Raw genomic sequence first — 10,025 nt, forward strand, 5'->3', positions numbered from 1 at the left:
CGCCGTTTGTCTCCAGTGCTGTCCCCAGTGGTGTGATGGGTCAACGAGGAACATTGTGTCCCGTGGTGGGGCCGGCCCCTTGGTCATCTCCGTGCATCGCTGTTCCAAACAGGCACATTGTCCCCCCGGGCTCAGCGAGCCAGGATGTGCTCCACTCTTTCCTTTTCTTCCCCTTCCCCCCTCACTGGCTCACAGGTGCTCAGACCAGACCAGTTCCCCTTCCCCTCTTCCCGAGCTGCAGCTTCAGTGCTGTCCTCTGAAGTGAATTCCCCCTGGGGGAGGGTGGTGCTGTGCACCCAGTTGGTAATGGGGCCGGCCTTTTCTTTCATACTCTTTATTTGTATTTTTATCTATATATTATTATTCTTGCCATTTTATTTTTTTAATAATTAAATCATTTTATTGGGGGCTTGTTCAACTCTTATCACAATCCACACTTACATCCATTGTGTCCAGCACTTTTGTACATTTGTCTCCCTCATCATTCTCAAAACATTTGCTTTCTACTTGAGCCCTTTTATTGTCTCTGTTGAGTTTCCTAGTTCGTGAAGCATAGAAGAAATAAATGCAAAGAAATAATAACTGATGTAATGGTTTATCAGGGATGTGGAATGGGGGTGGCAGGTGGGGAGGGTGAGGGGATTTGGGAAGCAAACAATGAATGCAGGAGGTAGGAAGGAGCACTAGAAGTGATTGTGATGATGTGCATACAACTCATTTTAAAAGTGATTTAACCATAGAAGTATAGGATATGTGAATTCTATATGAAGAAAACTACTTAAAAGAAGAAGAAGAAAGAAAAAGAAGAAACCAAACTGTACCAGTGGTTACCATGGTGAAGGGGAAAGAGTCTTTGCTCAGGGAGCATTGAATTTATGCTAATGGTGATGGAATGATTTGGAAAAGGATACCAAGAATGGTTGTACAACACCAAGAGTATACTCAATGACACTGCATTATACAAGTAGACGTTGTGGAATTGGAGAATGTTTTGTTGTGTATATTTCTACAACAATGAGACAAAATATAATTATATGAATAACAATGAGTACAGGAAGAAGAAAATGTTCTGGAATTGAATATGGTGACAATTTGTACAACTCTTCTTGATATGATTGAATTATTGAATTGTACAACATGTAGATGAAGTGCTAATAAAACTGTTAAAAAATTTTTAAAAACCTAAACAAACAAAAAAACTTACTTCCAGATAGCCACAGACAAATTCTCTCAGTAATATGCTTGTCTTAGTCTCCTTAGGATGCTTAAAACAAATAAAATCTCCAATCAAAACAGTGGTTTCAAAAGGAATCTGCTGGGCCAGTCAAATTCAAGGCAGAGGTTAGTTCAGAAGGTTATGCCAACTGTTTGGGGATGCCAAAAAGGTATTCTTGGAGAAGGTCTCAAAGAACATCAGGACTGTCACAAGGGCTTATAAGGAAGAAGTTTTCAGAAAACTGCACTGATGGGGGGAAAGCTGGAAAAGTTGCACCCAAATAATTTTTTCCCATCAAGATAATGCATCTGCTCATTCTTCAAGGGTAGCAAGGGCTGGCTTCTGAGAATTTAATTAATAACTTATTACCCTATCCCCTACAGCCCTACTATTGCCCTTTCAGACTTCTTTTTGTTCTCCAAACTCAAAGAACATTGAAAGGGAACATGATTTGAGTCTTTTGAAGATGCCTAAACTGCCATTCTGATGTAGTGTAAATGGAAGAGCTCCGAATTCTTCAGGAAAGGATTAGATAGATAGAAACATTGCCTTCAGTAATGTGTAGAGGTTCTGTCAAGAAATAACAGCTTCACATTTTCATATTTTATTTAACTTTGGTTTTTAATTTTTTAAAAACTTTGTTTTACAATGCTATGCTATTGTAGCATTATTTTATAACCTACCTGCAAACTTCTTTGTCCCAAATGGAATTACCTCCTGTATCGAAGACATTCTTGATCTAAATTGTCCTTTTTATTTCTACTTTCATTTATTCTCTTACTGAATATTCCCAGAAAGACTTGAACACTAAAGACACTCAAAATAAATTGTTGCTGCACATGCACATGCCCATGAATGTACACTCAAGCTCTCGCAACTTCAATATAGAAAATCAAGTACATTAGAGACCCTTGCAAAAGCACACCCACCCTAGGAACAGAGGCCACAATCTCAAATCTTGGTAATGGAAGAGTTCCTTCCAAGTACCCTGCTAAAAATGTCCCAGGCTCCAAAGCAATTTATATATTCACATACAATTATCTAATAAACATCATCTTAGAAAATCAAGGACAAAAAGTAGAGAAGTATCCCCCTCTCTATTTTATTCACTTGGGTCCGACTCAGGACACTTTTTGTTAACTTCTCTTTTCAACCAGCAGTGTCCTTTACTATTTTAACTAGGGCTCATTTGGATTAAAGAGTAGCAGAGAAGGTTCATGGGCTGAACATCCAGCTCAGGAAAATCCCTGTGCTGCATGTTTCTGCTCACAGAAATACAAGTATATCTTGTTTTAATGTGCTTCCTTTATTGACTTTCAAAGATATAATGATTTTTATAAATTAAAGGTTTGTGACAACCCTGTCTCCAGCAAGTCAAGTATATTGGCATCATTTTTCCACCAGCATGTGCTCACATCATGCCTCTCACATTTTGATAATTTTCACATTTCAATTTTTTTCATAATGCTATTGCACATTTAATAGAAAACAGTATAGTATAAACTTAATTTTTATATTCACTGAAAAACAAAAAAACCATGTGACTCACATTATTGCAATATTCACTTACCTGCTTCATGCTGCAACCCTTTCATACAGTTCCTCATGTGGTGGCGACCCCCCCAACCATAACATTACTTTTATTGCTACTTCATCACTGTTATCACTGTCATTTTGCTACTGGTATGAATCGGGCGACCCCTGTGAAAGGGTCATTTGACCCTTAAAGGGGTCGTGACCCACAGGTTGAGAATCGCTGGTCTAGAACCAAACCCACTATTCACATAGCCAGCATTTCATCTTACGGTGTCCATATATAGACTAGCTATAGAATTAACACAATCACTAAATCTCAAGCTGAAAGCAGGGAAGAAAAATGTCAAGCCTCGATTTGCAATATTGAATGATTCCTTGGGAAAATATCGAACAATGCAGGAAGCTCAAACATAGATGGAAGGAGTATAGGAAAAGAAAATTTGATTGACATTCAACATTTCACGAGGTAGTATACGGTCAAGAACCAGTCATGTTGGGAGAGGAAGTCGAGTTGCACTGAAGACATAGCAACGAACAAGAACCCCAGGACTTGGTGGAATACCAATTGAAATGCTTCCCCCAAACTGATAGAGCACTGAAAGCACTCGCTCATCTGTATCATGAAATTTGGAAGACAGTAACCTGACAGACTGGAAAATATCCATAGGTGTGCTCATTCCAAAGAAAGGTGACCACACTGAATATGGAAATTATCCTTTTAATTAATACCTCATGCAAGTAAATATTTGCTGAAGATAATTCAGAAATAATTGCAGCAGTAAGTCCATTGACAAGCAGCTTCCAGAAAGTCAAGCTGTATTCAGAAGAGGACTTGGAATCAGGGATATCACTACTGACATTAGATGGATCTTGGCTGAAGGCAGAGACCACTCAAAAGACATTTACTTGTGTTTTATTGACTATTTAAGGCATGAGATTGTATGGATCTTACCAACCTATGGATCACATTGACAAGAATGGTAATCATGAAGCATTTCGTTTTGTCCAAATGGAATCTCTACCAAGAGACAGTCATTTGAACAGAACAAGAGGATACCACATGGGTTAAAATCGGGAACGGTGTGCATCAGGGTTGTATCCTTTCACCATCCTATTCAATCTGGATGCTGAGCAAAGAATCCAAGAAGCTGGACAATATGAAAAAGAATGTGGCATCAGGATTGGAGAAAGACTCAAGATACCAAGAGAGACCAGTCTCTGGCAAAGGACATCATGCTTGGTAAAGGAGAAGGGTGAAGAAGAAGAGGAAGACCCTCGATGCGCTACATTGACCGAGTGGCTGCAACCATGGGCTCAAACGTAAAGAGCGTGAGGATGCCATGGGACCCGGCAGTGTGTCATTCTATTGTACATTATTGTATTGTAGTCTATTGAGGGTCAGAATGGACCCAACAGCCCTTAACAATAACAAATCATTCTTCCGTCTTGTTTCACAGAAGAAGAAGAAGAAATGAAGTAAATGGTGGTGAATTCATCAGCTGTCTACATTTCTTCTCCAAAAATATTTATAGCCACATCCATGCTTACAACTCTGCCCTCCCAGCCTCCTCTCCTTAAGGAGGTGAACCTGCTGCCCATATTGGTATCTTCCTTCAGCTAGATCGCCCTTTCTTGGGCTTTAAATCTCTGCCTTTCTACTGGCTCCTCCCTTTATGGTTATAAACCTGTTCAAATCTCTTCAGTAGTTCTCAAAGTGTGTTCCAAGGAACCCCGAGGGCCTCTGAGATCCTTTTCAGGGAGTTCACAAAAGCCTTCCCTTTAACAACTGCCTACTTGTGTGTGAAACCCAATTTTTCATCCTTCCTTCAACCAAGACAATATATTGCAGCAGATGAGCTGTAGAAGCAGATAGGAGAATCCAGCTGTGTGCTACTAAGTTACATTTTTAAAGTATATGAAAACCTGAAGAATAATATCACTCTTCACTATTTTTTAAAATATAGCTCTTTTCATAAAAGATATTGTTTGTTCAGAAGCAATGGATTTTTGATCAGTGTTCTTTTAAAACCGACTTCATAGATGAATATTTTTACATGTCTGTGCTAATCTCCAACAGAGCTATTTCTAAATATTCTAATATAGGGACTTTTATAGATATAAGTGGCATAAGTCAAAGCTCTTTGGGGTCCTAAATCCTTTTTAAGACTAGAAAAGGGTCCCAAGAGCAAACAATTAGAGAACTGCTGATATAAATACATTTTATTTTCTATTCAGCTCCTCACTCCATTCGGTTCTTTCTCATTCCTTGCTTTTGCTTGCACCAGAGAGTCCCCCTCTCCCTGGTCCTGTGTTCTCCTCTCCACTCATCTCCTCATGCCACTGGAATCCAACTTCTGCTTCCCTTTACGCGACTCAAACTGCTCTCACCCAGAGCTGGACCCACTTTCTTACGTAAGCATTTTTATTGCATTCTTTTACGATAAAAACGATGCAGAATCATCAGAGGACATTGAGAAAGTGTATGTAAGCAAAAAAATAAACCACAAAAGAGCAATAAGAATCACCCCTAATCCCACCACCAAGATAATTACTGTTACGAATCTGTTCCTTCTGCTTTCAAAGCACTCTGCTATAAAGACGGTATTAGAATGCATACTGATAGGTTATACATGTTTTACACATTGTTCTAAAACCATCTTTTTAACTTATTTGGTCACTGGTGACTTGCTAAGTGCTATAGTCTAAGGTTTCTTTCTTTTTCATGGAAAAAGCTGATTTATTGTGAGAGGCATATGGGAAAATGAGTATTCATTTTTAATTTTATTTTATTAAATACTATTACTGGGTGCTCTTACATCTCTTATCACAATCCATACATTCATCCTTTGTGTCAAGCACATTTGTACATATGCTGCCATCATCATTTTCAAAGCGTTTTCTTTCTGCTTGAGCCCTTGACATCAGCTCCTCATTTTCCCCCTCTCCTCTGCCCTCCCTCCCTCATGAACCCTTGATAAACTTTAGATTATTATTTTCATATCTTACATCTTCCTCTGTCACCCTTTACCCACTTTTCTGTTGTTTGTCCCCCTGGGAGGGAGTTATATGTCAGTCCTTGTGACTGACTCCCCCTCTCTACCCCCACCCTCCCCTAATCCTCCTGGTAGCTCTACTCTCCTTGTTGGCCCTGAGGGGTTGATCTATCCTGGATTCCCTGCATTGCAGGCTCTTATCTGTAGCAGTGTACATGCTCTGGTCTAATCTGATTTGTAAAGTAGAATTGAGGTCATGATAGTCTAAGGTTTCTTTTCCATCTTTCAGATCCCTGTGTCGTTGGCATTGCCAACCAGGAAGGCCTTTTGGATTCCTTTCCCCTCCCTGCCATGGCAGCATTCGTTCTTGCTTTCCCATCGGATTTCTCTGTCTAGTCCTTCGCTGTCCCCTTCACTCTCACTACAAGACCCCATTGGTTTCAAACACTTCAAGTGCCCCCCTCCTATGCAGATGATCCCAAATCTGTCTTTCGATTCCCTTCAGAGCTCCCCCCCAACATTTTCAATGCTCTACTGGTAAATTCCACCTACATTTCACAGATTCTCCTAACCCAACGTTAAAAAAACAATTTCTTCATATCCCTCTCCTAATCGAGGTCTTATTCGGGAATTTCCTAGCTTGTAGATGACCTCACTTAACTTTGACCAGAAACCTGAAATGCAAGGTTCACTCAACAGTCTCCTTCAGCCGTATTATACAAGTCATTGTCTAATATAATAAGCATTATTTTTCGTGTTGGCAGGGGAAAGTTAAAGGGTCAGGGATGGCCAGAAGGACAAAGAAATCTGTTTGGGAAGAAGTACAGCCAGAATTCTCCTTAGAAGGGAGGATGGTGAGACTTGTCCCATTGTGTTTTGGTCGTGTTGTCAAGAGAGATTAGTCCCTGGCAAAGGACATCATGCTGAATAAAGTAGAAGGGCTGTGAAAAAGAGGAAGGTGCTTGACAAGACAGAGTGATGCCGTGGCTGCCAACAGCGGGCTCAGGTCCAAAGATTGTGAGGATGGCGCAAGACTGGTCAGGATTGTGTCCTGAGGTACATCGGGTCAGAACCAATTCAACAGCATCTGACAAGAACACCCTCTCCCAAATGTCTCTGGTGCTTCCTCCTCCCCATTCACCGGTACTTGTCTCATCAGTACTCGCCTCCTAAATACCCTCTTTTGTCCAATTCCCTCTTCAACAAACCCAACTAGAATGCTGCGTTAACTGTCTGCAATATAAACTGGATTACATTCATACTATTCCAGCCTTCTATGGTTTCTCATTGCTTAGAAGTCTCCTTCACTCTGGCTTCTAATGACCTCTTCAGGCTCTTTTACCCCAAGTCCCTTATAACATGTACATAATCAGTGTTCCAACTACACCAAGCCACTCATAGTTCTCCAAACACTCTGAGCTCTATGTTTTAAAAATAAAGCATTTTATCGGGGTTTCTTATAGCTTTTATAACAATCCATACATCAATTGTATCAAGCACATCTGTACATATGTTGCCATTATCATTTCCAAAACATTTTCTTTCTACTTGGGCCCTTGGTATCAGCTGCTCTTTTTCCCCTCCCCCTCCCACCCTTGTGAACCATTTATAAATTTTTTTAATTTTCATGTTTTCTCTATCCACTGTCTCCCTTCACCCACATTTCTGTTGTTCACCCCCCTGTGGTGAGGGGGGCTACGTCGATCATTGGGATCGATTTCCCTTCCTCCTCCTTCTACTCTCAGCTCTTTAATGTGCTCTGTCTTGTCTTTGTGTATGCCGTTCCCAGTGCCTCTTCCCCCTTCACCCAATAAACGTGTCACCTTTAAAGGCCCAATTCAAATGCCATCATGCTTGTGAAGTCTTCCAGCAATCTCCTAAGAGTTAGCTAGTCTTCTGTCTCTCTGCATGGATTGTGTCATCTTTGCCATAGCTCTTATCACCCCATATTGGAATGAGCCCTTTACCTGACTATGATCATTTTCAAGAGCTGTGTTATTGTGCAAATCACCCTCATTCTTCACCCTCACTTATTCACAGACTCAATCCTGTTGAAGTGACAAATTAGTACAAATGAACTCACTGCCAGTGCGTCAATTCCGACTCATGTCGACCCTACAGGACAGACTAGAACTGCCCCCTGTGAGTTTCCAAGACGTTAACTTTTTACGGGAGTAGAAAGCCTCCCTCATCTTTCTTCCCCGACATGGCTGGTGGTTTTGAACTGCTAGCCTTACTGTTAGTAGCATAGCTCATAACCCACTATGCCACCTGGGCTCCTACAAATGAATATACGCTGGAGTCTTACAACTTGGTACACCATTCTATAAAGAAGTTATGAATCAATTAGCTCTATGAGTGTGTATCAAGCATAAGAATTCATTCACTTGGGGTCACCAAGGTAACATCTGTAGAGAAAATCAGTCCTGCAGCAAACTAACACAGTTAAATGCACCACAAACAGCCCAGACAATAGTAAGACTTTATACCCAGAATCTTCTTTCTATTCAACAATATGGAAATTGAGTCATTTCGACCACACAAAATATATATATTGCACTGTTTATGGATGGGGGGAAGGATTGGTCTTTGTGTGCTTTGTGACCATAGACAAGTTATTATATCTCTGTGTGCCTCAGTAAAATGAAGATAAATCAGCATCTACAAGATTTATTTGAGATTTAGAGAGAATGTATATAAAGAATAGAGCACCATGCATATAACAATTTCTTGGTTGTTTAAGAAAACCGGGCATATGAAAATGTCTACATTAGGGAGTGAAGAGCCCTCGTGGTGCTGTTGGGTAGGCATTGAACTGCCAACCACAAGGATGGAAGTTCAAACCCACCAGTCACTCCTTAGAAGAAAGAAGAGGCTGTCTTCCCCTTGTATATATTTACTGCCTCAGAAACCCTCTATAGGGTGGCTATGAATCAGATTCGACTCAATGACAGTGGTGTTTTTAGGTAGCATAAGTAATTGACCTGTTTTAATAAAGGTCATTTATTTCTGACTTCTTTATCAAAGAATAAATTTAGTATGGGATTGAATCAAAGAGAGCAACCACAAAGCAAAACAAACAAACCAAACAGTAGAATGTTGCCCGAAAACCAAGACTGACTTGTTATGTAGACTTCAACTTTTACTAAGTCATGAATGCCATCCCTTACACACATACACACACACAAACACACACACACACACACACACACACACTGATCATTTAACCTACTCTTACATCCAAACCATATTACCCAAGCACCAGAAACGTCCAAACATTATTCTGGGTCATGTAGGAACGTTGCATAAATCTGTCTGTTTAAAGAGCGTTGCTCACAGCTGTGGGCTGAGAAATGATCCCCAAGCCTTTGGGTTCGTTTAGCATTTCTGGAATCCTCTGAAGTCTATTTCAGGTTCACACCCAGACAAGAAAAGTATACAGAGTCCATCCTCAGGTCTCTGTGGGTTGTGCAACAGCCTCCTGGGTCAATTTAGCTCATTTCCCTCAGTCCCCAGGGCTGCCTATGGGTAATTAAGAGGTTAACATAACAAAAGTGAAGAATGCACACTTGTGGTGGGAACCTGTACACAGGGTGACCTTTGTGCCTTCCACCTGTTGCTGCCCATTCTGCCCACACACCAGTGTGCTTTGTGAATCACAAAAACAAAGCAAAAAGTGTTCCAGGACCTCCACCAAGGGGGCCAGCTGTCCTGAAACCCTAAAATCTTCCGACAGCGAAGTGAGGTACAACTCTGGTGGGAGTCCGTGACTAAACATCAACTACTGTAAACTGTACCCACATATAAGTTGAAGTCCCCTCAAAAGGCATTTAGAAAATGAGATTGCCGAAGAGAGACTGGATTACATTTGTCTATGGAAACTTTCCTTTGTTATTTCTATAGGAACAATAAATTTTGACACACAAGGGCAAGCACGAACACACACACACACACACACCACTCTACTGAAATGAACAGTTACAATTTTAACAAAAGATGCCTTTTATTTAAAAGGAGTTTGCTATCAATAAATGTACTATTAACTTTAGACAAAACTCAAGTTGCCTGGAGGCAGAGGTCAAACAATGCAACAAAATCAAACAAACCCCCTCTCCTCCAGTTGGTTCCGACTCATAGTGATCCTATATAATGGGTCTCTGAGACCGTACATTTTTAGCAACCAACACCTAACCTGCAGGGCCACCCGGGGCAGAGATTAAAAAACAGACCAAATTCACTACCATCATTGATGCCGACTCATAGCAACCCTATAGGACAAG

The 10,025-nt window shown here is 40.6% G+C and overlaps 2 pseudogenes; one reads left to right on the forward strand and one right to left on the reverse strand.

Annotated features, from left to right (window-relative positions):
* Positions 1 to 2,795, reverse strand: part of LOC101643000 — a 34,621-nt pseudogene extending 31,826 nt beyond the window's left edge.
* Positions 2,796 to 4,030: 1,235 nt separating this feature from the next.
* The window catches only part of LOC115869808, a 68,192-nt pseudogene continuing 62,197 nt past the window's right edge, over positions 4,031 to 10,025 (forward strand).

This window comes from Echinops telfairi, unplaced genomic scaffold (genome assembly GCF_000313985.2).
Source record: "Echinops telfairi isolate 266 unplaced genomic scaffold, ASM31398v2 ScPeMD7_53;HRSCAF=182, whole genome shotgun sequence".
Taxonomy (NCBI): Eukaryota; Metazoa; Chordata; class Mammalia; order Afrosoricida; family Tenrecidae; genus Echinops; species Echinops telfairi.